Below are 27,546 nucleotides of genomic sequence, written 5' to 3' on the forward strand. Positions count from 1 at the left end.
TGTAATACAATCTTTAATAGGGAACCTGAAAAAGTTAAAATATCAGCAATTAAAAACGAGGAACATTATATTAAAACCAAAAATCTAATTCCACTTAGGCGAAGGGAATACCTTGGGTTTTTTCCAATGTCGGCCACCATAGTCGGGGCATATCTAGCCAAAGAATTAAATTGAAGGCTATATTCCCGGGCACTCATATTTCCTTGCTTTAGATTTAAGAACCTATCCGCTCTAGCTCGGCGGACCTCGGGTGGCAAATAGTGACGGATGAAAGCATCTACAAATTCTTGCCACACGGGAGGAGGCGCATTTTCCTTTCTTGATGCTAGCCAATTATCGTACCACAATACCGCCACATCTCGGAGTTTATAAGATGCCAACTCCACTGATTCAGTTTCGGAGGCATGAATAATCCTCAATGTTCTCAGCATCTTATCAATAAAACCTTGTGGGTCTTCGTCCAGCTTTGACTCGAAAAACTTCGGAGGATTTAAACTCATAAAATCACAGGCTCTGGTACTAGCTGCCCGATCACTTGAACCCACAGTCTTCCGCTATGCCTGGGCGGCAACTAACTACATCAATAAATGGATAGCCTCGGTCACCTGTTGACCCGAAGCAACCGGTGGAGGAACTAGAACTGAAGCTCCTCCTTGTTCTTCTACATTGGGCGGGGTGGAGGAAGTATTAGATAGAGCCTCATTATGTGACTCGCCCTCTTCCACATTCATTGGCGACTCTCTTCCTACCTGCCTTTTCATTGTAGTCTTGCCCTTCTTGGCGGCTGCAGCTTCTCCCTTTGGCGGCATTTCTGAAATCATAGCACACTATTAGGGAGGACAAAATCTTATAATACAGCTCTATCGGACGATCTCTTAAAATGAAAGATGGTCATTATTTCTAAATGCCCTGTTGCTTCCTGTTTATTAGTGTGGCGCGCAACACACCATAAACAAGACACTACTAGACACAGCTCGTAGACTCTTCCTAGGACTGAACTGCTCTGATACCACTTTTGTCACGACCCGACCAGGGGCCGTGACGGGTACCCGGGGCTAATCACCGAGCATCACTCATTCTATTACTCTCCATACTCATTAAGCGTTCTTTACTAATCATGTACTCATAATCATAGGACAATCATTTCATATTAAAAACATAATTACTTTTATATACATGAGCCTTTCTGCTATCAAAATAATAATACATATACAATAGTAACATCGTGAGACCATACCACCCACACATACGTATCTACGAGCCTCTACTAGAGTACTAGACATAGGGACGGGACAAGACCCCGTCATGGCCAAAATACATATACATATATATACACAAAAGAATAACCAAAATAGTACCTCCGGAACAATGGAGTGCTCTCAAGTCAGCTAACAGCTCCTACGAGTCTGGATCACCTCCCTGTTTGCCTGTGGGCAAGAACACAACGTCCAAAAAAAATGGACGTCAGTACGAACATTGTACTGAGTATGTAAGACATGAATGAAATGAGCATAATGGAAGAATCATAAGCCATAGGAGGAAAATGTTATATCCCGTATTTTGTATATTCGGATAATTTAAGATAATTGCAAGAAGTTAAGTACAAGGCCACTATTAGTATAATAAATGATAAATATCATGTAGGAAGAGTTTCGGAAGATTTCGAGATCGAGCAAATTGAAGAAAATAAGTTCGACGAAAATTTGAGAAATGTTGGACAGATTTTTGGTCAACTTTGGAGGGATATATCTCCATGTATATTTGTATTTTTAAGGAGTTTCAAAAGCCTAAAATGAAGTTTGTCGAGTCTAGTTTGTAATGCAACAAACCACTCATCGATAGGACGTCGGAGTAGAGAATTATAGACGTTACAAACTGAACTGTCGCGCAGAAATAGCACTGCTACAGTATCGCTACAGTACTGTAGCAGTACGGTAGCTACAGTAAAACCGACCCAACTTATTATAAAAGGGGTCAAAACCCCATTTTTCATCATCAAAAATGTCCAAAACCTTCCAGAAATTTCAGCAAAGGAAAAAGGGTTCTCATATCACCAAAAGTGAGGATTTTGAGTTAAATTAAAGCTACGGAGTATTAATCGAGGTCCAAGCAACGTGCGGTGGTGATTGTAGTATTATCTTGGGAATTGGCTTGGATTCAAGGTGAAGGGGTGAAGATATAGTATTATTATCAAGATAAAGGTATGAATCTCTTTCCATTAACGTTAATATTGGTTTATTTATGGAAAAGGTGTTGTAAATTGCAAAAATTAAGTCCGTTGGTGGAACTATGGAACAAACACCATATGGGATATTTTATGGAATAATTTGATATGGGAAATGATTTTATTGATGTTGGTATTGTTATTGTCGTTCTTATGGAGTTGGGAAGATTTTGGGTGGAATGGTATATTAGTGGGCTATTTTGAACATTGTGTGGATTGTATAAAATGTTTTTAAGTCTTGTTTGAGTGGGTTTGGATTAGTACCTAAATGTGTGAGCATTGGTGCTAGCTTGATCGTATGTGGTTGATTTGAATGAAAAAGGGAATGTTGTCAAATTATGTAGAAAAGAGCTACTAATATTAGAATACATTTTGAATTAATTGTTGGAGTTGGAATCATGATTGTTGGTATTGTCGTTGATAATTTGGCCGAGTTGAATTCTCGGGGATGGTTATATTTACAGGGGAGATGCTGCCCAAATTTCTGTAGACAAGTATTGGTTAAGATTGAACTTTTAAACTTTATGATTAATTGTTACACCCCGGAAAAATTTCGCGTTACCAAAAACTGTAGACGGCTTAGTATGGGCCAAAGGGAGAGTAGAGTTACGTCAGGATTAAAGAGGTTAAGCTTCCGAGGCTTCGAAAGAAAGCTTGGCAAGGTTTGATACAAAATTTTGGTTTAAATGGAAGAAATGATATGTTCTAGTATATTAAGAGTTTTGAAGTAAAACAAAAGTTTAAAGTGAAGTTCGGGAAGTCTAGTTTCCAACGGAATGAGCGGCTCCTCAATCGGACATCAGGGTAAGGAGATGTGGACATTACAAGTTGGATGGGCAAGCCAGGAAAATGGTCTGCGCGAACGCGCCAGCGAGTGGCGCAAACGCGCAGAAGGCCAAAGGGCCAATACAGCGCGAACATGCCCCCACGTGGCGCGCACGCGCTGAACAAAAATTCGAGAATCAAGTTCGGAATGAAGGTTGTGTTATAAGAAGGTAATAATAGCATATATATGACATTTGGAGACTATATGGTGTAAATTAGTTCATATGTTAATTGACGAAAAGCCCTCGTTGCTGCAAGCTAAGTGGGGCCCACATGTCGGAGTTTTATAAATGACATATGAAGATACATACGAGTAGTATATGGAAAGTTGAGCAAGTCCTAAGAAGGACCCTTAAGCCAAAAATGGGCATAAGCCCTCCAAAAGGACGATTTAAGGAAACGTTTTCGGATGATCTGATTTGGAAGGGCAAAAACGGCATTATAAGTTTGGAATTTGGGAAAATCTCCAGAAATACAAGTTGTAGATAATTGAAAGAGATTTCCAACCATAGGTCGTGGGCCCTCACACGATATCGGGATCAAGAGTTATGATCATTTTACTGAACGAAGGTCCAGGCAGAAAAACAGTGCCAGCGCGAACGCGCCAGAAGGAAGCGCGAACGCACTGATCACTTTTCCAGTCGTTTCTGGCAGCTTCTAAAACATTATAAAAAGGGGTAAACCCCCTCATTTTCAGCCAAGAAAACACGAAAAACACCCCCAAAAACTCTCCAAAAATCTGGAGAGTTCTCCCCAACTCCCCAAACCAAATTTTTGTCCAAACTAGGTATAAATTTCCAAATTCCAGTTCGGGTAGAGTATAATTATTGGTGCAGAATCGTATAACAGTGTGTGGTGGCCTAAATTTAGCATGGAAAAGTGGAGATTAAGCAATATTAAAAGGAGAAAGGTATGAATCTCTTGCTATTTGTGTTAATACTAGTTTATTTACGAAGAATACGCGATTAAATAATTGTATACTGAGTTAATTAGTTATGAAAGTTGGAAAACAGCGTGTGGGCTGTTTTATGAGATATTTTGGAGTTGAAAACATTATAATTGATGTTGGTATTGTTGTTGTTGTTGTTGGCTGCTGAATTAAAAATTTGGGCTAGGCATATAAACAGCGGAGATGCTGCCCGATTTTCGGCAGAATATAAAATAGTAAAATTTGAATTATGGTACAAGTGTACGATGAAAAGGCTAACATTAGTGTGAATTATCTTAAATGTAGACTTACAAGCTCGGACACATAAGCGTAGCTAATAGGACGTGGAACAGGTATGTTAAGGCTCGTCCCTTTCTTTCAAAGGCATGATCATGAGGTTATGATTTCATAAGTGTTTTCATATTTTCCTTGTTTTAAAAAGTTAGAAGTTTATGACTCTAAGGTATGATTCCCTTCCTGATAAACCGTAAATGCTTTTCCAAAATGTCTATACTTTTCTAAAACAAAGGTTTATGATTTTGTAAGTTTTTATGACTATAACGGCGACCATGTTTTTGTAATGAAAACGATGTTGTCAAAGATGAGAATATGTCTAAGATGATCATGAAGGGAATATTTCCATGTTTGAAAGTCTCAAGATATGGATTCAATATGAATATGAAAATGTTGGGCTAGTTCTTGATCCAAAATTTTATTCCTTGATTATGACTCTATTTTTTTTAAGACATCAAAGTATATGAATTGACGCCTTATGAGGTTTACGACCTCATTATATGTCTTTTCTTAATATTATTCTTTATTGATAGTCTCGCCTTATAGTACTAGTTCCTTCAAGGCGAGACAAAGCGGCCATGGTTATTCTATAATGTAATCGGAGGTTACCGACCTTACGTCACTCCGATGGATATATGACTTTCTTTGGGCCTTCATGCATGCTATTTACATGTTATAAGTATATGTATACGTACATGGGGAAGATGGGGAAAGGGAAGGCGCTATAGACGCACAGCCACCTGATCAGTTGGAGTATGATACATGATGTCGTCCCGGACGCGGGATGCCCGAACGCGGGATATATGGCTAAATGGATCGGAGCCGACGCCTCGGCAATATGATATGTTCTATTTTCTATATATATGAAAAGAGATGTTTTCCAAGAAAGTAAAGTATTATATGCACATATGGATCGGGCTGCACGTTCCGCAGCAGTATGTTATAGTATATGCACATATGGATCGGGCTGCATGTTCCGCAACGCTAAGCATGCATGGTACCGCCAAAAAAGGCATTTATACGTACAGGTTACCCCTTCATCTCATCATATGCTCTATATTTCCTTTGTGTCATTATCCATGTTATGTGTTCCTCATATGTTATTATTCATGCCTTACATACTCAGTACATTGCTCGTACTGACCCCCCTTTTCTTCGAGGGCTGTGTTTCATGCCGCGCAGGTACACCCAGATGAGTTAAAGCTAATATAGAAGATATTCCAGCAGAGTTGGCAAGCTCCACTCGTTCCTGGAGTGCTACCGAGTCAGAGTACATGTGCTATGATGTCCGATAAATGTTAGAGACTTTGCAGACGGAGTCGTAGGTATAGGATGTTGGTATTGTGAACGGCTCCACTAGCCTACGTGTCATTTTATGTTATGATATAAAGTCCATATGATCACAAATTATATTTGATTTGAGTACGATGGAAAAACAAATTGAAAGCTTTACTATGTTTTCCACTCCTTATTGATGTAAGAGTATAAAGAGGTTAAGTATGTAATAAGATTCAGCGGGTTCGCTCGGCTCCGAATATGGGGTCGGGTGCCCATCACACCCTAGTAAGGTCGGGGTGTAACATTAATATTTGGTAAATGTGACCAAATGTAGATTTTGGACGAAACGGGATTTGAATTTGGAGAGGCGTAAGGAGCGAATAAGGTATGTAAAGCTTTACTTATTCTTTTCTTGGCATGTCCTAGATGTAATAGGATTGAATTCGGACCTCGGGGACAACTCTACTCTTTGGAATCTACGTCCAAATTTACCCCTTTTTCATTCAGTAGAATTGAATTTAATATTTTGTAAATAGTTGGAAAAATTGTTTGAACATCTAGATTTTGTGCAAATTGAATCCGACTACCTTAAAACTCTTATCAGTGACGTCATGAAGCATAATATACGTAATATGAGTACGCCACCTCATTTGGTCCGAGGTGGGCCCACTATTCCCGACTTTCTGCTTATTGTTCCGTTTGACTTATTTTTGAATAGAATCCAAAGGGAAACTCTTAGCTACTCTTCTAGCCACTATATGACAGTCGCCCTAATTATTTTATTGACTCTCAAAATATGTTTTGAAATATGACAACGATTTCAGGAGGATTATGTTGACATAAACCATTGTGGCCTCCGAAAGACATACATTATGATCGTCGCTCAATCCCTTTTTATATGTATATATATATATATATATATATATATATGTGTGAATTGCCATCTGAGTTATGCTATCGAGATTCTGTAAATGTTTATATTTTGATATGTTCAAACAATCCCAAAAGCTTTATTTTGATATAATCCCCCGCGATATCCGAAAGGTACGTGCTATTACTATCGTCTGATTTCTTTCTTAAATGACCTGTCATTCGGATTATTCTGTCGAGTCTTTGTAAATATTTTATGATGCATAAGTTTCTCACTACTCCACTCGTGGATGCCTCAATGCTTCCTTCACTGAGCCCGGGCCAGGATATGTTATCACGCGTATTCCACTGCATTGTTCGCCGTGTCTCGATGTGAGGGGGCAGGTATATGTGTACATGGGTTGTGGAGTATGTTGTGCCATGTACGCTTATTCTGATATGCTATGATATGATATGATATGGCCAACTGATATGCTATGATATGTGCACACTCTGATATGATATGATATGTTACGGAGCTATTTCCTAATCCGGAGTATGATGTGTTGTGGCGCCAGTGTCGGGGTGGCGACCACGTCTGTTCACCGAGTTCCATAATGGGGATCGGATATGGCATATGTTCTGACATGCATTATCTCTGCTTTATGAGTAAGCACTTTGATATCCCGGTTATTGTACTTACTTTCTGTACTCCCGATCCCGATCATAATACTGTCTGTTATACTTCGGTACCTCCGATTTCGATATGTTCTCATCTGTTATATTTCTGGATTTCTGGACCTGATTATGATTCTGTTTATTGTACTTTATGCTTTACATACTCAGTACATTTTTCGTACTGACCCCTCTTCTTCGGGGGCTGCGTTTCATGCCGCGCAGGTACACCCAGATGATATGAAGTCATTATAGAGGATGTTCCAGCAGAGTTGGCAAGCTCCATTTGCTCCTGCAGTGCTGCCGAGTCAGAGTTTATATGTATGTTTTTCTGGATTGATGTTAGAGGCTTTGCAGACAGAGTCGTGGGTATAGTATATCAGTTGTGTATGCGGCTCCATCAGCCGATATGTCATTCTGTATTACGTGTTAAGTTCTGTATGATCACAGATTCTGTTTGATTTGGAAAGCATCGAACAAGCATATCTTGAGAGTTTATTGTATGTTTTATTTTTATCTGATTTAAAAAGTCTACTAAGATTATGTATGTCCCAAAGGTCTGTGGGTTCGCTCGGCTTCGGATATGGGGCCTGGTGCCCATCACACCCTAGTAAGGTTGGGGTGTGACAAAGTGGTATCAGAGCAGGTCTGTCCTAGGGGTTGTCTGCAAAGTTGTATCCGGTAGAGTCCTGTTTATGGTGTGTAGCGCGCCACATTTATAAACAGGAGGCTACGGGGCATCTAGGGATTGTTGACCTTTTTTCTGTCATAGATCGTGCGATAGAGCCAAGTCATAGGAAAAAAAATGAAACTCTTTTGTAAGCCTTACATACGAGGGAAAAAGGTAAGTGACGATATGGAAAGGTCACAAGGGCAAGTCTAGATATATTTGTTCTGTTACCTGAGACAGAAAGTTCTGGGTGGCTAGAATGTGAAACATAGTCTTATGCTCTGTAAGGTATTGTTAGTATTTGTTGCGTACAGATTGCGGATGACACGAATTTGAAAAGGTGACTATTGAAGATCAAGAAGGGTAAAATGGTAATTATAGAAGGAAGGACATGTTACGGAAACGTTTCGGAATCTGTAAGATTTTGACTGGCCCCAGATTATGTAATGAGGGCCATATGAGAAAGTGAACGCGAATATATCAGTATTAAGACGTCAAATTCCGCCAACATTTCGGGGTTAAGCGTGCTAAGGTGGGAGGATGGGTGACCCCCCTGGGAAATATGTAAGAAATCTCGAAGATTTAGCCATAAGAGACAAATGAAAAGCCAGAGTAACCAAAAAGGGAAATTAGAGTATGCGGGATGATTGGGGACCATGAAAGGCCACACAGCACGCGACAGACTAGACTGGTGAGGAGAAAGAAAGTGCAGTACAACTTCGGAATTTGGATAGGCATGAATAGCGTTTGGGAGTATTTTGTGGGCTAGTTGATAATAATTATATGTATATATATATATATATATATATATATATATATATATATATATATATATATATGAATATGTATGATATCTCATCTGTGATTGTATCAATGGACACGTGTGTCCCAACGACCGGCGCTACGGTAAAGAAGGCCTCAATCGAGTAAAGGATATCGAAACCTGAGTGGTAGTAAGAAAATAAATGGCGCAAGTGTTATGAGATAAGCCGCTGTTTTTACTACAGGTTAAGGATAGAAAAGTCTTAATACTATGATATTTGAAAAAGGAAGTGAGTGAGTAAATCGGAAATAAAGAGATTAAAGTGTCGGAAGAAGGTGAAAGGTAAGAAATCTCAGCGGGTGAATCTCCCGAGAGAGAGACTACAAGCAAAGCGTGAGACTATTTGGGTAAGATTTAATTTTGGAGAAAATGGAGTAAAATACAAAGAATGTGTATGGAAGACCGCCCGGTCATAGCACCATAAGTATAGTTAAAGACTCGATGAGTGCGGACAAAGGGTGTGTGAGTTATAAGGATTCTGTGTTAAGAGCAAAAGTAGCAGGACGCTCAAGACAACATGGATGCACAACTGTGGCACTAATGCATAGTTAAGAAGACTTACAAGTATGTGAATTAAATGGGTGAAAGAGTATGGAAATATGGACAGAATGATGATATAGACAGAAAGTGAAAGAAAAATTTAGGGTAAGAAGTTCTGATCTGTTATGCACAGAATCGGGTAATTATCGTGGACGAGGATACTCGAAGACTGTTGGCATATAAGGAACCCCTTATAAGGGGGGGGGGGGGGGGGGGGGGGGGGGGGGGAGAGAACATATTATATTAGGCTTCAAGCTTCAGTGGAGGAATCAAAGAATAAAGATAAGGAATGAGTATGAAGAAAAGGACAACTATAAGAAGGACCCTCCCGAAGTATTATAACACCCCATGAGGCCAGTTGAACATTCGAGGACGAATGTTCTAAAGGGGGGAGGATGTTATATCCCGTATTTTGTATATTCGGATAATTTAAGATAATTGCAAGAAGTTAAGACAAGGCCACTATTAGTATAATAAATGATAAATATCATGTAGGAAGAGTTTCGGAAGATTTCGAGATCGAGCAAATTGAAGAAAATAAGTTCGACGAAAATTTGAGAAATGTTGGACAGATTTTTGGTCAACTTTGGAGGGGTATATCTCCATGTATATTTGTATTTTTAAGGAGTTTCAAAAGCCTAAAATGAAGTTTGTCGAGTCAAGTTTGGAATGCAACAAACCACTCATCGATAGGACGTCGGAGTAGAGAATTATAGACGTTACAAACTGAACTGTCGCGCAGAAAAAGGACTGCTACAGTACTGCTACAGTACTGTAGCAGAACGGTAGCTACAGTAAAACCGACCCAACTTATTATAAAAGGGGTCAAAACCCCATTTTTCATCATCAAAAATGTCCAAAACCTTCCAGAAATTTCAGCAAAGGAAAAAGGGTTCTCATATCACCAAAAGTGAGGATTTTGAGTTAAATTAAAGCTACGGAGTATTAATCGAGGTCCAAGCAACGTGCGGTGGTGATTGTAGTATTGTCTTGGGAATTGGCTTGGATTCAAGGTGAAGGGGTGAAGATATAGTATTATTATCAAGATAAAGGTATGAATCTCTTTCCATTAACGTTAATATTGGTTTATTTATGGAAAAGGTGTTGTAAATTGCAAAAATTAAGTCCGTTGGTGGAACTATGGAACAAACACCATATGGGATATTTTATGGAATAATTTGATATGGGAAATGATTTTATTGATGTTGGTATTGTTATTGTCGTTCTTATGGAGTTGGGAAGATTTTGGGTGGAATGGTATATTAGTGGGCTATTTTGAACATTGTGTGGATTGTATAAAATGTTTTTAAGTCTTGTTTGAGTGGGTTTGGATTAGTACCTAAATGTGTGAGCATTGGTGCTAGCTTGATCGTATGTGGTTGATTTGAATGAAAAAGGGACTGTTGTCAAATTATGTAGAAAAGAGCTACTAATATTAGAATACATTTTGAATTAATTGTTGGAGTTGGAATCATGATTGTTGGTATTGGCGTTGATAATTTGGCCGAGTTGAATTCTCGGGGATGGTTATATTTACAGGGGAGATGCTGCCCATATTTCTGTAGACAAGTATTGGTTAAGATTGAACTTTTAAACCTTATGATTAATATTTGGTAAATGTGACCAAATGTAGATTTTGGTCGAAACGGGATTTGAATTTGGAGAGGCGTAAGGAGCGAATAAGGTATGTAAAGCTTTACTTATTCTTCTCTTGGCATGTCCTAGATGTAATAGGATTGAATTCGGACCTCGGGGACAACTCTACTCTTTGGAATCTACGTCCAAATTTACCCTTTTTTCATTCAGTAGAATTGAATTTAATATTTTGTAAATAGTTGGAAAAATTGTTTGAACATCTAGATTTTGTGCAAATTGAATCCGACTACCTTAAAACTCTTATCAGTGACGTCATGAAGCATAATATACGTAATATGAGTACGCCACCTCATTTGGTCCGAGGTGGGCCCACTATTCCCGACTTTCTCCTTATTGTTCCGTTTGACTTATTTTTGAATAGAATCCAAAGGGAAACTCTTAGCTACTCTTCTACCCACTATATGACAGTCGCCCTAGTTATTTTATTGACTCTCAAAATATGTTTTGAAATATGACAACGATTTCAGGAGGATTATGTTGACATAAACCATTGTGGCCTCCGAAAGACATACATTATGATCGTCGCTCAATCCCTTTTTATATGTATATATATATATATATATATATGTATTGCCATCTGAGTTATGCTATCGAGATTCTGTAAATGTTTATATTTTGATATGTTCAAACAATCCCAAAAGCTTTATTTTGATATAATCCCCCGCGATATCCGAAAGGTACGTGCTATTACTATCGTCTGATTTCTTTCTTAAATGACCTGTCATTCGGATTATTCTGTCGAGTCTTTGTAAATATTTTATGATGCATAAGTTTCTCACTACTCCACTCGTGGATGCCTCAATGCTTCCTTCACTGAGCCCGGGACAGGATATGTTATCACGCGTATTCCACTGCATTGTTCGCCGTGTCTCGATGTGAGGGGGCAGGTATATGTGTACATGGGTTGTGGAGTATGTTGTGCCATGTACGCTTATTCTGATATGCTATGATATGATATGATATGGCCAACTGATATGCTATGATATGTGCACACTCTGATATGATATGATATGTTACGGAGCTATTTCCTAATCCGGAGTATGATGTGTTGTGGCGCCAGTGTCGGGGTGGCGACCACGTCTGTTCACCGAGTCCCATAATGGGGATCGGATATGGCATATGTTCTGACATGCATTATCTCTGCTTTATGAGTAAGCACTTTGATATCCCGGTTATTGTACTTACTTTCTGTACTTCTGACTCAGATTATGATTCCTTCTGTTGTACGTCTGTACTCCCGATCCCGATCATGATACTGTCTGTTATACTTCGGTACCTCCGATTTCGATATGTTCTCATCTGTTATATTTCTGGATTTCTGGACCTGATTATGATTCTGTTTATTGTACTTTATGCTTTACATACTCAGTACATTTTTCGTACTGACCCCTCTTCTTCGGGGGCTGCGTTTCATGCCGTGCAGGTACACCCAGATGATATGAAGTCATTATAGAGGATGTTCCAGCAGAGTTGGCAAGCTCCATTTGCTCCTGGAGTGCTGCCGAGTCAGAGTTTATACATATGTTTTTCTGGATTGATGTTAGAGGCTTTGCAGACAGAGTCGTGGGTATAGTATGTCAGTTGTGTATGCGGCTCCATCAGCCGATATGTCATTCTGTATTACGTGTTAAGTTCTGTATGATCACAGATTCTGTTTGATTTGGAAAGCATCGAACAAGCATATCTTGAGAGTTTATTGTATGTTTTATTTTTATCTGATTTAAAAAGTCTACTAAGATTATGTATGTCCCAAAGGTCTGTGGGTTCGCTCGGCTTCGGATATGGGGCCGGGTGCCCATCACACCCTAGTAAGGTCGGGGTGTGACATAAAATATAACCTGCATGAGTTTTATAGGTGAATACATTTCATACATATATTATATATACATATATAGTCATAGTACATGTGTCATCATAGCACATATATCATCGCATCATAATCATCATCATTAACCCGTGTCCGGGTAACCATCTTATGTCGCCCACTAGTGGTGATCATGCCCGGCCCTCTAGGCTCGGTGTAAACATAGCAGCCCGCCTTAGCGGTGACATGCCCGGCCAATTAGGCACGGTGGAATCGTATGCAGCCCGCCTTAGCGGTGACATGCCCGGCCAACTAGGCACGGTGGAATCGTATCGTCAAACAATCAATCATATACTCATCATTATTACACGTCTCATAGACATGTCATGACTTAGCATCATTATACATTTATCATCAACACATACATTAGAACTTGAAGGCAACTGTGGCTATGTCGGGGTGACATAAGGTCGTGAACCCCCGATTATAGTATGGAGTAATCCCCCACATCGTATCTCACCTTGGAGGAACTAATATGTTAAGGTGAGTGTATACAAGGAAAAGCATCAATGAAACCATACCTAGAATCATTAACTTCATGGACATCTTACTTAACTCTAGGACTCTTTATACTTAACTCATCATCATCATTATCTTGCTCGTCGTATCTCTATTCTTTACCTCATACATATATAGCTCATTACAGTCATGGACTCATAGTTCCTTTATTTAGGAAGATTATGGAAAATTTAGAAGATTCATATCATAAGAATCATGCCTTAGAAAGAAGGGACTAGCCTTACATACCTCTTTCGTTTAACAGTTTTATCGCTTGATTGTTCCCCTTCGATGCTCGCATTTCTACCTTCAAGAGGATTCGCATCAACATTAGTTAATAGACTATAAGAACGCGTTACTATTTCCAGGAAAAATTAGGCAGCATTTCCTTTGTCTATACTACTTTCTCCATATCATATATCAACTCCCAAACATCCATAACAACATTTACAATATAATAGGCAACAATCATCATTTACCTACATTATCTGCATTTCGCAATTTCACTCCAATTTCTCCATAATTGTGGTTATAGTTCATTATTGCATTTCCTCACATATAATACTTATTCCATGTTCTAAATGTCATTCACAACATACTTACAATCACAATATACCAAGTGTTACACCTCGGAAAATTTTCCGTTGATGCACAAGTGAATAGACTAGTGAAGAGTACGAGTATACGGTGTTTCAATAGCTTAGAAATGACATTCGATGACCCTAGTTAAGATTTCAAAGATGTTTGAGATAGGGGAACAAAGTTGGCTAAGAGAAGGCAAGACATACGATATGTATCGGAAAGGAATTACGAGTAACGAGTTAATGAGGATTTAATGATGTCTTGGAGAAGAGTGATAACGTCCCTTAGATTGGTAATGAGGTGTTAAGCAAGTGCTAAGAAGGTTCCATAAGGATTGGAGATCAAACGAGACGACGAAAACAGACTTCGGAACACTAGGGATTATACGGCCAAACACACTGGCCGTATAAATTATACGGTCCGTATGTTAGGACCGTATAATCAGCCCAGGATGGCACATTTCTATGGACCAAACATACGGCCCGTATAAAATGTACGAACCGTATGTTGGTCCGTATATCTGGTCGGGATCAGATTGGTTCATTAAATAAGGGACCAAGTTTCATTTCATTTCATTTCCATATCACACCCCCTTCTCTCTAAAACATCTCTCTACATTTAATCCACAAGAATTCAAGAGTTATTAGTGATCAACAACATAAATCAAGTGAATCGAGTGTAAGAAAACCCATTAAAGATCATTCAAGTCAAGAAATCTCATTGGAGATGAACTAGGGTTTTTGCTCAAGTGAAGTATTTCCACCCAAAGCTTGTTCCTACAATATCTAAGGTAAGATTTATGGTATTTCTATGTTGTTTAAGGTATTTGAGAGTTGAAATAATTGGATTGTAGAAGGATATAGAAAAATGGGTCATGAATGTGGAATAGTGCCATTTTGGGTAATAGCTTGAATTAAGTCATGATTCTTGATGTGTTGTGATATAAATAGGTTGTAAATGATGTTGAGAACACGGAATAGGCAATGTATATGAATGAATGTAAATGTGTGTTATGACCATGGATATGGATAATTGGAAGTGAATTGAGAGATATGGATAATGTGGATGAATAAAGACTATTGTTATGATATTGTGAATATATTATTGACGTTTGGGAGTTGATATACGGTATAGAGGAATGTCGTATAAATAAAGGAGATGTTGTTCAATTTTCTCTAGCTTTAGTCGTGTATGCTAGCTATCGATTTCTAATGATATTATGACTTTAATGAAGGTAGAAACGTGAGCGTTGAAGGAGAACGTGCAAGTGGTAGAATAATTGAACGAAAAGGTATGTAAGGCTACCCCTTCTTTCATAAGGCATGGTTCTTTGGGCAATCATCTAAATCTTCTATAAGTCTATGATATCCTTCAAATGATTCTATCTTTCGAGCTATTAAGCTCATGACTCTCGATATGCTACGATTGTACTAAGTTCCTCATATGACGATTAAGCCTATAAAGATAGATGTAGTAAATGACAATAATAGTGAGAATGATAAGGATGACGACTATAATGGTAATAGCGATGACGATAGCGATGACGATGATGATAGTGATGATAATAGTAAAGATGCTTATGAGCTAGTATGTATTTGTATCTATTTATGACTATTATGGAACCCCGAGCTTATGAGGCCGGGTAGAATATGTATATATCGATGTAACGCGCGCACACCTCTACAGATGGTACGGATAACCCTGAAGCCTTGGTAGGGCCAGGTATGTGTAACCTTAAGCCTTGGTTGGCCAAGTATGTATGAAACACCGAACCTTCGTGGTCAGGCATGCTATGTAAATGTTATGTATATGATATAGATATTAGTATGAATACGAACATGATACAGATATAAATATGAATAAGACTATGTATGTGAATACGATTATGGACGTAATGTAAATGAGTACGGATATGAGTATGGATATGATTACGGATACGGATGTATGTACACAATTACATACTAGAAATGGAAAGTCTCTATGAATGGCAAGTAAGTGCTTATGACGGTGATTCTACTATCTCCCATCTTATACTATTTCTTATGTTGCTTATGACGCTTCTATATTGATATTGATCATGCTTTACATACTCAGTACATTCTTCGTACTGACGTCCTTTTGTTGTGGACACTGCGTCATGCCCGCAGGTGCCCAGGGAGACAGACTTGATCCATAGCTACATTCTCAGGGACTACATAGCAAAGCTCCATTTCATTCGGAGCTATAGCCTTTGGGTATTGATTCTTTTATGTACATAATTATGGGCATAGTGGGTTCCTGTCCCGCCTATATGATATGACATACTCTTCTTAGAGGCTCGTAGACTTGTGTATGTGGTTAGATATGTTTGGCCTTGTCGGCCTATATTTTGTATATCATTTTGTTAGCCTTGTCGGCCTATGTACATTGATATGGCATAGGTGCCAATGGTGGTATAAAGGTACTGTTGTCCAATGGGACTAGTTGATTGATAAATGGGAATGTATGATTTAATATGGGGCTCACCTAGATGAAAAGAGTAATGTAGGATAAGGGGTGCCCGGGTGGGCTAGCACCGGGTACCCGTCGCGGCCCTCCGGTTGGGTCGTGACGAAAATGGTATCAGAGCAGTTCTGTCCTAGAGTGTGTCTACGAGCCATGTCCTGTAGAGTCTTGGTTATAGGTGTGTTGCGCTCCACGCTTATAAACAAGAGGCTGTGAGCATTTTAGGAATGATTGACCTTCTTTATTCATAACATCGTGCGATAGAGCTATGATATAAGAACTTCCTTCTCCTTAACCGTGTATTGTGTTTTTTAGAGATTCCTGTAAAGAGAAAGGCTACGGCAGCCCAAAAGGGCAAGACAGCGGCAGAAAAGCGGGTTGAAAGAGTACCGCCAACAGTTGTAGAGGAAAGTGAGTCCCAGAATGCAGCTCAATCTCAGTCCTCCCAGACAGTGCCTATTTCTGAGGAGCGTGAGGGGGCCTCAACTCTAGCTCCAGCACCTCCGGCTCCTCTACCGGATACTTCAAGCCAAGATGTAAAAGAGGTCATTCATTTGCTTACTCAATTAATTGCTGCCCAGACTCAGCGGCAAAGTACAGGGCAAGGTGATAGGGCTGTTAGTGCAAGGGCCCGTGACTTCATTAGCTTGAACCCTCCGGAATTCTTTGGATCAAAGCTGGATGAGGACCCTCAAGACTTTATTGATGGTATGTTGAGGATGCTTCGGTTGATACATGTTTCGGACACCGAGTCGGTGGAGTTAGCATCATATAGATTGAGGGATGTCTCGATCCATTGGTACACGGTTTGGATGGCTTCATGGGGAATCAATGCACCTCCCCCGGTATGGCAAGAATTTGTTGATTCTTTCCTCTGACACTATATGCCTCCAGAAGTTCGGCGAGCTAGAGCCGATAAGTTCTTGAATTTGAGGCAAGGTAGCATGAGTGCTTTAGAGTATAGTCTTTGTTTCAATTCATTGGCTAGGTATGCTTCTGCCATGGTAGCGGATATGGGTGACAGAGTACACCGATTTATGAAGGGCCTAGGGCCACATTTGATGGATAGGTGCTTGACTGCGTCCCTTCAGGACAATATGGATATTTCACGCATTCAGGCCCATGCTCAAAACTTAGAAGAAAGCCTACAGCAGCAAAGAAGTGAACGCGAGCATGATAGGGGAAATTGCAAGTGGACCATATCTTCGGGTCCGATGAGTGAGTTCAGAGGTGGGCACAGACAGCTGTTTTCTAGGCACTCAGGCTATTCTATGACTAGTATGCCCCCACGGTTTTCAGGCCAGAGATTCGATAGATCTACTCGTTCTGGGCCGAGTCAGAGCTTTTCGGGATCTCAGTTTAGAGGTGATTCGGGCCAGGCGAGGTCGCACGTACCACGATGTTCCCAGTGTGGGAAGTTATATTAGGGTCCATGCTGATTGGGTTCAGAGGTTTGTTATTCATGTGGTCAACCAGGCCATATTATGCGTGATTCCTCCTCAGTTCATGTTAGAGGTAGGACCCAGCCATCAAGGTTGGTAGCCGGATATTCAGCATATGTACGCCCTAGGGGGCCAGGTTCACATGCGCCAGTCAGCCATGGTAGAGGCAGAGGGAGAGTTCCCAGTTCTAGCGGTCCTCAACACCGTATTTATGCTTTGGCTGGACGCTAAGATCTTGAGTCTTTTCCTGATGTGGTCACAGGTATATTATCGGTATTTTCTCATGATGTATATGCTTTGATTGATCCGGGCTCCACGTTATCATATGTTACTCCGTATATTGCGAGTCGATTTAGAGTCGAACCGGAGTCGATCAAACCTTTTGAGGTGTCTACACCCGTTGGTGAATCGGTAATAGCTAACCGAGTATATAGAAACTGTATAGTTGTGATTTGTGACCGTCGTACTATGGTTGAATTGCATGAGTTAAAAATGATAGACTTTGATGTCATTATAGGCATGGATTGGTTGGCTTCTTGCTATGCCAATGTTGATTGTAGAATGAAAATGGTTCGTTTTCAATTTCCAGGAGAACCAGTTTTAGAATGGAAAGGGAATACTGCGTCACCAAAAGGTAGGTTTATTTCCTATCTAAAGGCAAGAAAAATGATCACAAAAGGATGCATTTATCATCTAGTTCGGATTCAAGATGTAGAAGCTGAATCGCCAACTCTTCAGTCAGTTCCTGTAGTAAATGAATTTCCGGATGTATTCCTGGAAGAGCTTCCAAGCCTCCCTCCTGAGCGGGAGATTGATTTTGCTATTGATGTGTTGCCGGACACTAAGCCTATATCTATTCCTCCTTATAGAATGGCTCCCGTAGAATTAAAAGAGTTGAAGGAGCAGTTGAAAGACCTGCTTGAGAAAAGCTTTATTAGGCCTAGTTCATCCCCGTGGGGAGCACCCGTATTGTTTATCCGGAAGAAAGACGGCTCCTTGAGAATGTGCATTGACTATCGGCAATTGAATAAGGTGACGATTAAGAACAAACATCCTCTTCCAAGGATTGATGACTTATTTGATCAATTACAAGGTGTCAAATGGTTTTCCAAGATAGATCTGAGGTCGGGGTATCATCAAGTGAGAGTTAGGGAGAAAGATATCCCTAAGACAGCCTTCAGAACAAGATATGGTCATTTTGAGTTCCGCGTAATATCATTTGGGCTAACTAATGCACCGGCAGTATTTATGGATTTGATGAACAATGTGTTTAGGCCCTTCCTAGATCTATTTGTGATTGTATTCATCGACGATATCTTGGTGTATTCTAGATCCAAGGCAGAACATGCGGATCATTTGCGTGCTATCCTTAGAGTTCTTCGAACTCGAGAGTTGTTTGCAAAAATTTCTAAGTGTGAGTTTTGGTTGAACTCAGTGACATTTCTGGGGCACATTGTTGCAGCCGATGGTATTCAGGTAGATAGCCAAAAGATTGAGGTCGTGAAGACTTGGCCACGGCCCACAACTCCTACGGAGGTTCTAGCTTTCTGGGCTTAGCAGGTTATTATCGGAGATTTGTTGAGGGTTTTTCTTCTATTTCTGCACCACTCACAAAGTTGACCCAAAAATCAGCAAAGTTTCAATGGATAGATGCTTGTGAACGTAACTTCTAAGAGTTAAAAGGTAGACTGACTTCTGCCCCAGTCCTGACACTTCCAGAGGGATTGGAAGGATATGTTGTTTATTGTGATGCTTCAGGCATTGGGCTAGGTTGTGTGTTGATGCAACATCGGAAGGTGATTGCGTATGCTTCAAGGCAATTACGGAAACATGAGAAAAATTATCCAACCCATGATCTAGAATTGGCTGTAGTGGTTCATGCATTAAAGATATGGAGACATTATCTATATGGTGTCCATGTGGATATTTATACAGATCACAAGAGTCTTCAGTATGTCTTCAAGTAGAAAGAGTTGAATTTGCCGCAACGACGATGGTTGGAGTTGCTAAAAGATTATGATGTTGATACCTTATATCACCCCGAAAAGGCAAATGTTGTGGCTGATGCTCTTAGCCGTAGATCTATGGGAAGTTTGTATGATGTACGACCAGAGAAGAGAGAAATGGCTCGTGAGCTCCAGCGGTTAGCTAGCCTAGGAGTTCGAGTAGTGGACTCAGGTTGCAGGGGAACTACCATTAAAAATTCAGCAGTCTCGTCGCTAGTGGCGAGAGTGAAATAGCGACAATACGAAGATCCCATGCTGATGCATTACAGAGATACCCTCCCTCAGAAAGAGGAGTCATCATTTGATATTTCCGAAGAAGGAGTTCTTCGATATCGTGGTAGATTATGTGTTCCCGATGTGGCAGGTTTACCCCACCAGATATTGAGAGAAGCTCATTGTTCCCGTTATTCTGTTCACCCCGGAGCGACGAAAATACATCATGATCTTAAGTCTATATATTGGTGGAATGGGATGAAGAAGGACATAGCGGGATTCGTGGCTCAATGTCCCAACTGTCAACAAGTGAAAATCGAGCACCAAAACCCGGGCGGATTGTTGCAAGCTATAGGAATTCCAACTTGGAAGTGGGAAGTGATTAACATGGACTTCATTACAGGCTTACCCCGTTCTCGACGTAAGTATGATTCTATATGGGTGATTGTGGATAGACTCCCAAAGTCAGCTCATTTCTTACCAGTCAGAACGACGTATGTGGCAGAAGATTATGCAAAGCTTTATGTTAAGGATATAGTGCGACTTCATGGTGTCCCAGCATCTATTATCTCTGATACAGGGACTCAGTTTACAGCTAATTTTTGGAAGTCCTTCCAAGAGGGTTTAAGGACCCAAGTGAGCCTTAGCACGGCATTTCATCCGCAAACCGATGGACAAGCTGAAACCACCATTCAGACTCTTGAAGATAAGTTACGGGTATGTATGATAGATTTTGGAGGTAATTGGGATGATCACTTGCCACTCATTGAATTTGCTTATAATAATAATTATCATTCTGGCATCCAAATGGCACCGTATGAGGCTTTATATGGGCGAAAGTGTAGATCCCCAATTGGGTGGTTCGAGGTAGGAGAGACTAAGTTGATAGGGCCGGACTTGGTCCAGCAAGCCATAGAGAAAGTCAAGCTCAGACAAGATCGATTATTAGCGGCTCAAAGTCGTCAAAAGCCCTATGCGGATAATCATCGAACAGACTTAGAGTTCCAAGTGAAAGATTGGGTATTCTTGAAGGTGTCACCAATGAAGGGCGTAATGAGATTTGGCAAAAAGGGGAAGCTCAGTCCCCGGTACATTGGACCCTATGAGATTGTGCGCAGAGTAGGCAAAGTGCCCTATGAGTTAGATCTACCTCCTTATTTAGGGTCAGTTCACCCAGCTTTCCATGTCTCGAAGCTTCGTAAATGTGTTGGAGATCCTACTAGGATCGTGCCATTAAGTGATGTTCAAGTGACAGAGAAGTTGACTTATGAAGAGGTACCCATTTCCATATTGAATAGGCAAATACGGAGGCTTAGAAACAAAGAGGTGGCCTCCGTTAAGGTTTTATGGATAAGCAATAAACGAGAAGAAATGACATGGGAAGCGTAAGAAAGTATGCGATCCAGATACCCGCATTTATTTCAGCCCCTAGAAGAAATCCAAGACGGGATATCAAGATCATAAGGTATGTATGTTTTCCTTTTTATGCTTTTGGGTCGTGTGTGGCCAAATTCTATTGATATTATGTTGTGGCCTGTGAGGCATTGTTATTATGGGTTGTTGTGACAGGATGGTAGTGCCATATTATAGGGGAAACTCTGGCGAAATTTTTATAGAATCCCCGAGGACTTAACATTCGAGGACGAATGTTCTTAAGGGGGGGAGAATGTTACACCTCGGAAAATTTTTTGTTGATGCACAAGTGAATAGACTAGTGAAGAGTATGAGTATATGGTGTTTCAATAGGTAAGAAATGACATTTGATGACCCTAGTTAAGATTTCAAAGATGTTTGAGATAGGGGAAGAGAGTTGGCCAAGAGAAGGCAAGGCATACGATAGGTATCGGAAAGGAATTACGAGTAACGTGTTAATGAGGATTTAATGATGTCTTGGAGAAGAGTGATAACGTCCCTTAAATTGGTATTGAGGTGTTAAGCAAGTGCTAAGAAGGTTCCATAAGGATTGGAGATCAAACGAGTCGACGAAAACGGACTTCGGAACACTGGGGATTATACGGCCAAACATATTGGCCGTATAAACTATACGGTCAGTATGTTAGGACCGTATAATCAGCCCAGGATGGCACATTTCTCTGGACCAAACATACGGCCAAACATACGACCCGTATAAAATGTACGGACCGTATGTTGGTCCGTATATCTGGTCGGGATCAGATTGGTTCATTAAATAAGGGACCAAGTTTCATTTCATTTCATTTCCATATCACACCCCCTTCTCTCTAAAACATCTCTCTACATTTATTCCACAATAATTCAAGAGTTATTAGTGATCAACAACATAAACCAAGTGAATCGAGTGTAAGAAAACACATTAAAGATCATTCAAGTCAAGAAATCTCATTGGAGATGAACTAGGGATTTTGCTCAAGTGAAGTATTTCCACCCAAAGCTTGTTCCTACAACATATAAGGTAATATTTATGGTATTTCTATGTTGTTTAAGGTATTTGAGAGTTAAAATACCTGGATTGTAGAAGTATATAGAAAAATGGGTCATGAATGTGGAATAGTGCCATTTTGAGTAATAGCTTGAATTGAGTCATGATTCTTGATGTGTTCTGATATAAATAGGTTGTAAATGATATTGAGAACACGGGATAGACAATGTATATGAATGAATGAAAATGTGTGTTATGACCATGGATATGGATAATTGGAAGTGAATTGAGAGATATGGATAATGTGGATGAATAAAGACTATTGTTATGATATTGTGAATGTATTATTGACGTTTGGGAGTTGATATACGGTATAGAGGAATGTCATATAAATAAAGGAGATATTGTTCAATTTTCTCTAGCTTTAGTCGTGTATGCTAGCTATCGATTTCTAATGATAGTATGACTTTAATGAAGGTAGAAACGTGAGCGTTGAAGGAGAACGTGCAAGTGGTAGAATAGTTGAACGAAAAGGTATGTAAGGCTAACCCTTCTTTCATACGGCATGCTTCTTTGGCCAATGATCTAAATCTTCTATAAGTCTATGATATCCTTCAAATGATTCTATCTTTCGAGCTATTAAGCTCATGACTCTCCATATGCTACGATTGTACTAAGTTCCTCATATGACGATTAAGCCTATAAAGATAGATGTAGTAAATGACAATAATAGTGAGAATGATAAGGATGACGACTATAATGGTAATAGCGATGACGATAGCGATGACGATGATGATAGTGATGATAATAGTAAAGATGCTTATAAGCTAGTATGTATATGTATCTATGTATGACTATTATGGAACCCCGAGCTTATGAGGCCGGGTAGAATATGTATATATTGATGTAACACGCGCACACCTCTGCAGATGGTACAGATAACCCTGAAGCCTTGGTAGGGCCAGGTATGTGTAACCTTGAGCCTTGGTTGGCCAAGTATGTATGAAACACCGAACCTTCGTGGTCGGGCATGCTATGTAAATTTTATGTATATGATATAGATATGAGTATGAATACGAACATGATACGGATATGAATATGAATAAGACTATGTATGTGAATACGATTATGGACGTAATGTAAATGAGTACGGATATGAGTATGGATATGATTACGGATACGGATACGGATGTATGTACACAATTACGTACTAGAAATGGAAAGTCTCTATGAATGGCAAGTAAGTGCTTATGACGGTGATTCTACTATTTCCCATCTTATGCTATTTCGTATGTTGCTTATGATGCTTTTATATCGATATTGATCATGCTTTACATACTCAGTACATTCTTCGTACTGACGTCTTTTTGTTGTGGACGCTGCGTCATGCCCGCAGGTGCCCAGGGAGACAGACTTGATCCATAACTACATTCTCAGGGACTACATAGCAAAGCTCGATTTCATTCGGAGCTATAACCTTTGGGTATTGATTCTTTTGTGTACATAATTACGGGCATAGCAGAGTCCTGTCCCGCCTATATGATATGACATACTCTTCTTAGAGGCTCGTAGACATGTGTATGTGGTTAGATATGTTTGGCCTTGTCGGCCTATATTTTGTATATCATTTTGTTAGCCTTGTCGGCTTATGTACATTGATTTGGCATAGGTGCCAATGGTGGTATAAAGGTATTGTTATCCAATGGGACTAGTTGATTGATAAATGGGAATGTATGATTTAATATGTGGCTCACCTAGATGAAAAGAGTAATGTCGGATAAGGGGTGCCCGGGTGGGCTAGCACCGGGTACCCGTCGCGGCCCTCCGGTTGGGTCGTGACACAAAGATTCATAATTCACCCCAAACTACTACTCAACAATGACACTATTCACACCTTCAAGACCCATTTCCTATATCTTTCTACAATCCAAGTGTTTTTAACTTTCAACACCTTAAACAACAAGGAATGATCATAAAACTCACCTTAGATAATGGAAGAATAAGCCTTGAGTGGGAATTCTCTTCTTGCACAAAAACCCTAGTCCACTTCCTTTGGATTTCTTGACTCTAGCAACTCCAAAGAGCTTCCTTGAACTCTATTCACTTGAACTTATGGTATTAACCTTTAATTTCCCCTTGTATTCTTGAAAATGATATGTATGGAATATTCTAGAAGTTTGGAGAGAAGTGGAGAAGTGGAAAAGAATGAGAAAATAAAGTGGTAACATGTATTTATAGTTGCAACTTAATCAGTCCGCCGGGACTTATACGGACCACTTATATGGTCCGTATAACATTATATAGTCCGTATAAGTGTCTGTGGTTCACCATCATGGAAAACATTGTTGTTGTTGGGTTATACGGACCATTATACGGTCCGTATAACATTCCACGGGCCGTATAATGTGGTCGTGTAACTCACAGTTTTTCCGAAGTTGTCCTCGTCATTTCGTTTAGTCTCCAATACTTATACAACCTTCTTAACACTTATTTAATACTTCATTAATAATCTAAACATCCCTGTAACTCGTCCTCCAAACCTTAACAAACAATCCTTAACACAATAATTTACGAAACCTTTCCTAAACCCCACTTATACTCCACTTGTCCTTATCAATCCTTATTTCATCAATTCATATAACTTCAAAATCTTAACGTATGCATTCTAAGACCACTAAATATCCGTCTTATGGTCTTACGAAATTCCTGTTACCCTTAAGCTCGCATTGGTTCATTCACTACACGACGACATGAAATTTCCAAATTGTAACACTCTTCCCCCCTTTTGGAACATTCGTCCTCGAATGTTAAACACTCCAGAATTCTACGAAAATTTTGCCAGAGTTTCCCCTGTAATATGGCACTACCATCCTGTCACAGCAACCCATAATAATATTTCCTCACAGGCCACAACACAATAGCAATATAAATTGGTCACACACGACCAAAAGCATGAAAAGAAAGCATACATACCTCATAATGTTAATATTTCATTTTGGATCTCTTCTGGGGGTTGGAATAAGTGCGGGTATGTGGATTTCATTTTCTCTTCCGCTTCCTAAGTCATCTCTTCTCGGTTGTTATTTTGCCAAGAGACTTTGATTGAAGCCACTTCCTTATTTCGAAGTTTCCGTACTTGCCTGTCTAATATGGCAATGGGCACTTCTTCATATGCTAGCTTTTCTGTCACTTTGACATCATCTATTGGAAAAATCTTCGTAGGATCTCCAACACACTTGCGGAGCATTGAGACATGAAAAACTGGATGGACGGATTCAAGCTTTGAAGGCAAGAACAATTCATAAGCTACATGGCCCACCTTACGGATAATTTTATAACGTCCAATGTATCGAGGACTTAACTTTCCTTTCTTACCAAATCTCATCACCCCTTTCATTGGTGACACCTTCAAAAATACCCAGTCATCAACCTGAAATTCCAAGTCTCGCCGGCGGTTGTCCGCATAAGATTTTTTGTGACTTTGGGCTGTCAACAATCGATCTCGGATCACCTTGACTATTTCTACCGCTTGCTGAATCAATTCAGGGCCTATTAGTTGTACTTCTCCGTTTCAAACCATCCAATTAGGGATCTACACTTCCTTCCATATAAAGCTTCATACGGAGCCATTTGGATACTGGAATGGTAGCTATTGTTGTATGCAAACTCGATTAGAGGTAAGTGATCGTCCCAACTACCACCGAAATCTAGAACACATGCTCTTAGCATATCCTCCAAGGTCTGAATAGTACATTCGGCTTGTCCATCAGTCTGTGGATGAAATATCGTGCTAAGCTTCACGTGAGTACCTAGACCTTCTTGGAAGGATTTCCAGAACTTGGCTGTAAACTGTGCTCCTCTATCTGTGATAATGGATATTGGAATACCATGGAGTCGCATAATTTCTTTGAGATACAACTTCGCATAATCTTCTGCTAAGTACGTAATTTTGACTCGAAGAAAATGAGCTGCTTTCGTGAGTTTGTCCACAATCACCCATATGGAGTCATACTTACCTCGGGAACGAGGTAACCCCACGATAAAATCCATGTTGATCATTTCCCACTTCCAAGTAGGGATTTCCATTGCTTGCAATAGTCCTTCTGGCTTTTGATGTTCGATTTTCACTTGCTGGCAATTTGGACACTGAGCTAAAAATTCTGCTATGTCTCTCTTCATGCCATCCCACCAATATATCAACTTGAGATCGTGATACATCTTTGTTGCACCTAGGTGAATAGAATACCGAGAATAATGGGCTTCTTCTAAAATTCGATGGTGCAACTCTGCAACATTCGACACACATAGCCTGCCTCGGTATCTAAGAATTCCATCCGTGGAAATTTCAAATAAACACCTCTCCTTTTCATGAAATGTGTCCCTGTAATGGCTCAACTGAGGATCTTCATATTGTCGCTCTTTCACTTCCATATTCAGGGACGAAACTGTGGGATCGTTAATATCAATTCCTGCACCACCTGAATCAATTAAACATACTCCAAGATTAGCTAGCTGATGAAGCTCGTGAATCATCTCTTTCTTTTCCGGAGGAACTTCACATAGGCTGCCTATTGATCGGCAGCTAAGCGCATCAGCTACTACATTTGCTTTTCAGGGGTGGTATAAAATGCTCACATCATAATCTTTTAATAACTCTAACCACCGCCTCTGCCGCAGATTCAACTCCTTCTGTTTGAAAATGTACTGAAACTCTTGTGATATGTATAGATATCGACATGCACTTCATACAAGTAATGTCTCCACATCTTTAGTGCATGAATAACTGCAGCCAATTCCAGATCGTGAGTTGGGTAGTTCTTTTCATACTTCCGTAGCTGTCTCGAAGCATAAGCGATGAATTTACCATGCTGCATTAACACACATCCTAACCTAATACTGGAAGCATCACAATATACAACATAGCCATTTGGCCCTTCTGGGAGTGTCAAGACTGGAGCTGAGGTTAGTCTGTCCTTCAGCTCTTGGAAGCTGCGTTCACAAGCATCATTCCACTGAAACTTAGCTGACTTCTGGGTTAATTTTGTCAATGGGGCTAAAATAGAGGAAAATCCCTCTACGAACCTCCTATAGTACCCTGTCAATCCCAGAAAGCTACGAACCTCTGTAGGCGTTGTAGGCCTTGGCCAAGTCTTCACAGCTTCGATTTTCTGAGTATCGACTCGAATAGCATCATCTGAAATAACAGGGCCCAGAAATGTCACAAAATTCAGCCAAAACTCGCACTTTGAAAATTTTGCATATAATTCTTGGGTTCGAAGAATTCCAAGAACAATACG

The sequence above is a fragment of the Lycium barbarum genome, chromosome 2 (assembly GCF_019175385.1).
Source record: "Lycium barbarum isolate Lr01 chromosome 2, ASM1917538v2, whole genome shotgun sequence".
Taxonomy (NCBI): domain Eukaryota; kingdom Viridiplantae; phylum Streptophyta; class Magnoliopsida; order Solanales; family Solanaceae; genus Lycium; species Lycium barbarum.